A 5,143-nucleotide genomic window follows, 5' to 3' on the forward strand; every position below is an offset into this window, starting at 1 on the left:
TATTAATATTTTTAAATAATATTAATAATTACTTATTATATACATATATATTGCAGGATCTAGTTAATCTAAAAAAATCTAAGCTTTTTATAAATGGCTGTTATGTAAACATTCGCGCTTTATGAAAAAAACATTCGATTTTTTTATAATAAAATTAATAAAATTAAATATAAATTAATACACACATCTAATATTAAAAATAATTAAATAAAATAACACAAAAATGTAATGGATACTTATGCTTATAATCGTCGCGCTGTCAAGTTTGTCTACTGATGACATGTGTTTTCTTTTGCTTTTGATCTCATCCCATTCTTCTCCCACTCCGGCCGTGACAAACAATAACGAAAAATACTCTCGGCAGATCCGATGGAGTTCCCGCGATGGTCCATTATCCCCGAATGAATGGTGGTAGTTTTTTTTTTTTTGCGAGAGCCGTCGCGTCGACGCTATCGAAACGGATGGATGTCGCGACGTTGTTGCTGACTCATCTCATCCGCAATAGTTACGGGACATAATTGCCCGTGACAATCGCGTTTTGGTCGCGCCTTAATTGATAACACTCGGTGCGCTCCCCGCTCCGGGTGCAATTAGTGCGCGCGATCGGTCGAACGAGGAATCGGCGGATCACGTCCGGGTCACGGTGATATCTCGATCTTGTAACAGCCCATTGGCGTTTAATCAACGTGCGCGCAGTTTCCAGTGCCAAATGGTCGCGAGGGTTAGTGGAATCGTTACCGGAATTCCGCAGCGCGCGGCTGCGGAATATACGTACAGGGTGTATTCCATGTTTCTATTTTTCACGTTTTTTTTTTTGTTTTATTTTGGAAGGGGATAGTTTGAAAAATTTTCCCCTACCAACTTGTTCCTTTTTCGCAATCTCTCTCTCTCTCTCTCTCTCTCTCTCTCTGTGATCGCGTCGTAAATATTGCGTCGCGCAAACATAACTCTGTCCTCGCAGTTTGACGATTTGTCACCCATTCAACAAAAGTCGGCGAAAAGCATAGAGCTCGGAGTTTTTAATTAGTCCACACGAGCGTGAAGCGAAATGTTTTATTGCGTCTGGCAAACAAATGCGAATGGGGTAACAAAGTGCGAGAACTATTCTAGACATGCAGGAATCGTGTATTCGCGAATTAATATAACAAAATATAATATTTTCCCGTAACAAAAGTTCACCGCTTGAGACGAGAATGTATGCGTATTTTTTCCACGTTGCGTAATAATGACGCATGCGCGACTTGTTTCGTAACGAATTTTATCGATTGTCAGTTTAAATTTTGTTGACGATTCGCGGTGCAGTAGTTAACAATTGCATACGCGCGACCGATAATTTATAAATAATATTATAATATCGAGGGAGAGTGAGGGGACACACAAATTCACTGGTCATTACGTTTGGTCGACCGCATAATAATCTGTCGACCATCGGCGCTCTTCGCTGAAAATGGAAATACCGGTGAAATAAATAAAGAGCAGTATGAGGTGCGAAACGGACAGTGCAGCTGCAGTTGCAGCGCGACCGCAAGCAGCATAAAACTGCTGACGGCTTCAAACAAACCGACCGTTATTTATGCCATTTGCACGCGAGGCGCGCTCGCATTTGCAATACCAACTTTTTTGCTTAATTCGGAAGAGAGAAAAAAAGAAATACCGCCGCTGATAAGGACGCGTTCGCGCAGCGCGAATTGACGCGTAAATCTTTTACGGAGATATTATTATTCTTATCGCGCGCTGATAGAGCGTTAGGGTCGAGAAGAAACTTACATATTGTCAGTTTGTCAAGGAATTCAGAATTGAAAAGGAAAGTGTAGAAAGGGGGGAGGGCGTAAATCTGGAAGATAGAATTTTATATGTGCCCCCTGCCCCCTGTCTCCTCCCTTCTCCCTCTGTATAGATGTATACTTAGATAAGATTTTCTTAAATCATACGTGCGTTAAGAGATAAATTGATAAAGTCGCGACGGTAGAGAGAGACGGCAATTGTGACCAATTGAAATTTACGGAATTTCCAAAATAGAGAGGCGGTTACGCAAGGATATAAATATCGGGCTATATTTACGTACGGCTAGATATCGGCATTTCGTTATCTTGGCCGGGCGACAGTGCGGAAAAGCCGCAGTCAGTTGAGGCTTTTCGCTCTCGCGTTTTTCCGCGCGCTTGTAACTGGAAAACAAGCCCCGGGCCATCCTGCTCTTCCCATCCCCTTCGCCCCACGCTTCCTTGCACTTGCACCCTCGTTTTAGACGGCGCTGTCGATAAAACACTGTTGATTTACTGTCGCGGTACGTCGAGGACTTATCGCGAAATTGTGCGGATAGCGAGCTTTTACGGGAAAAGAAATGTCGATACACGGAAATATCTTTCGATATATATAAACATCGTTATTATATTGTAAATCACAAATCGTCTGAGAAATATCCGAAGTAATCCTTCTCTTTCGTGTAGATCGAACTACTAAACTTCCTAAACCACACGTTAATCAAGACGCAGATAAATCTCCTCCCGTGGCAGAGCAAAAGAGGATTATCTCTGATCGAATTAATCGATTTAATTTATAGATATCCGAGCGCAGCACGAAGATCTGAATATGGAAAGCGAGACTTGATAAGCTTAGGATGATCGAAAATTTTTGTGAAATCAGTCGCGTGTAATGTCTACTTTTAAAGTTTTTATGAAAATGCATTATATATTTGATGTAGATACGCCGTGAATTCTTAAAGAGATGCTCCGGGGGGAACCGCGTGACATATCACGTACTCGATTCGTCGTCGTCGAAGATCGAAATCGTGATAGTCGAATGTAGCGGTTCGCGACTTCGGGCGGATGAAGAGAAACGCGTTCTGTCAGCGTCGTTGGCGATCAACTCGACCCGAGGGGGTTGAACTTTCGATTGCCGTAACTCGGTAACGAGGATAAACTGGGTATTTTGAGCACGTGAGACTTCACGAACAGCTTACGAACTTTGCGCGCGTCCTTGTTAGATACATATCGTTCGAGTATCGTCCGGAGTTTCTCGATGGGAGTTGTTGCTGCAATCCTGCAATTCTCTTTCCGTCTTTATCGAAAGAAGAGTTTTACACGCAAGAATCGTTTCCATTTTCGAAAATTTTTTTGGGACTGGACCCATTTTTTTTTTTAAATCTGAACTGCGCGGTCACGTGCTCTTTCCAGATGTGGAGTTTCAAAATTAATGAGACGCGGAAAGAAAGGGAACGAGAGATAGAGAAAGAGAGAGAGAGACACTTGCTAACTGGAGCAAGGGTTACTTCTCTATTTGCAACTCGACGACCTCGATTAGATGAGTTCCGGGCGATCTCGCATTCATGTATATTAATTAGTTTCGTGAGTCTGCGGGCATCATGTCGAAATCGTTGCCGCAGCATCCTGAAATTATAAACTGCAATCAGATTAACCCCGTCGTTCTAGCTTGTTTATAACGTAAACATCGCGCTTTTCGCCCCTTGCACGCTTAGGGCACGTTGTATACGCGATGTAGTCGATTATATATATAGTCAATATCTTTAAAATTTAATACGTTGCATTGTTGAAAAACGTTTAATAACGATATTCATATTTGTCGAAGTAATTGGTAAATATTGTGAAATAAATAATTTGTGCTCAATATCCATCGACTTGTGTCGACAGTGCTTTTAAAATTTCCATCTCGCGTCTCGCAAATTATTGCTCATCGGGACATGTAATTATAAATAAAACAAATCGGTTAAATGAGAATACGTGTTTCAAGAATATCCAATTGTATCCAAATCTATAATACATACTGTTAAGCGCGATTAACTTGAATTCAATCGCGTTGCGAATCGCGACAAGTCAGATAAAGGCGTCGAATATAGACAAACGCGGATTTCGTTGAATATGGAAGAGGGGGTTTGTGAGCGTAGAGGATGGAGATGTAAAATTAGGCAATTAGACAATCGACGATAATTTATAGCCGCGCGCGCGTATCGTGCCAGTGCACTTGCCATTTGTATCGAGACGTAAATCACCGCTAATTTGTGCACGAACTACGATTATCCGCCGAGAATCAGTCACTGATACAAATTGCATCTTTCAGACATTATTGGAATGCGCATTATGCATTCGCGATATATATATTCGTAGCTCTCTAAAAAGCGAGTTAAATATAACTTTAGCCTCGAAATTACCAAGGCAACACATTCACGGACAATGTTTTTTATATTAATATACACCTTACAAATTTTTAAATATTTATATTATATAATCATCGTATCAATAAATCGATCTATAGTTTCTCTTTTTTTCTCACCCTCTCTCTCTCTCTCTCTCTCATTTTACGAAACTTGCATAACCCGATAGTTTCGCAGCAGCGAAATTACCGGTTTATATAAGTAGATTCAAGAGGTAAGCGGAATAATATTCCGAAACTTTGCCGAAAAGTAGCATATGTGGCAGCGCGAATGCAAATATGTATAGACGCGTGGATTTATCGCGGTTTCTGCGCGGTAAAGCGGGTTTTCCACAAAAACGACGTTAACGCGAATTTACTGCAGATGAAACATTTCATCCCCGTAATCTCTTTCAGCCGCGAGATATTTTAAGCGATATATGGAAGCAATGCGAGAAAATGCTGGAAGAGCTCGATTCTTCTCCGCGCGCTAAGAAACTCGCGGTATAGCTATACTTTGTGCAGGGCAGCGACTCGTTAACTCTTAAAATGCGATGAAAGCAAAAATCTCATTAAAATCTTCCGGTGATCAGATATTTTCTTATCCTCGCGTTCAAATTCAATTTTAACTGTGTCACAATTATTAAATTATTTTTACACGCACGAAAACTGAAGCGAGAACGAAATATTAATATTTTTGCGAGAAATGAGATTGATAGATTGCTGAATTCTTTTGTCTATTCAAAATAATATAGAGATATAATAATAATAATTTTAATTAGCAATTAACATACTTTCGTGTACAGTTATTCTATGAGTAGCGCAAATGACGAAAATATTCTGATGAAACATACAATGCACTTAACTTTAAACAATTTTACATTTACATATAAACATTTGAATTAAAAATTTACTCCTAATATTGATAAAAGCAAGAAAAACAATATTATGTAAAAAATATTTTTTTATATATAATTTAAAATAGATTATATATTTT

General features: G+C 39.7%; 1 protein-coding gene across 3 annotated transcripts in view; it reads left to right on the forward strand.

Moving 5' to 3' along the window:
* LOC115233577 overlaps window positions 1–5,143 on the forward strand; it is a 22,035-nt gene that overhangs the window by 1,737 nt on the left and 15,155 nt on the right. The gene's annotated exons all lie outside the window — the stretch shown is intronic.

This window comes from Formica exsecta, unplaced genomic scaffold (genome assembly GCF_003651465.1).
Source record: "Formica exsecta isolate Colony F162 unplaced genomic scaffold, ASM365146v1 scaffold178, whole genome shotgun sequence".
Taxonomy (NCBI): Eukaryota; Metazoa; Arthropoda; class Insecta; order Hymenoptera; family Formicidae; genus Formica; species Formica exsecta.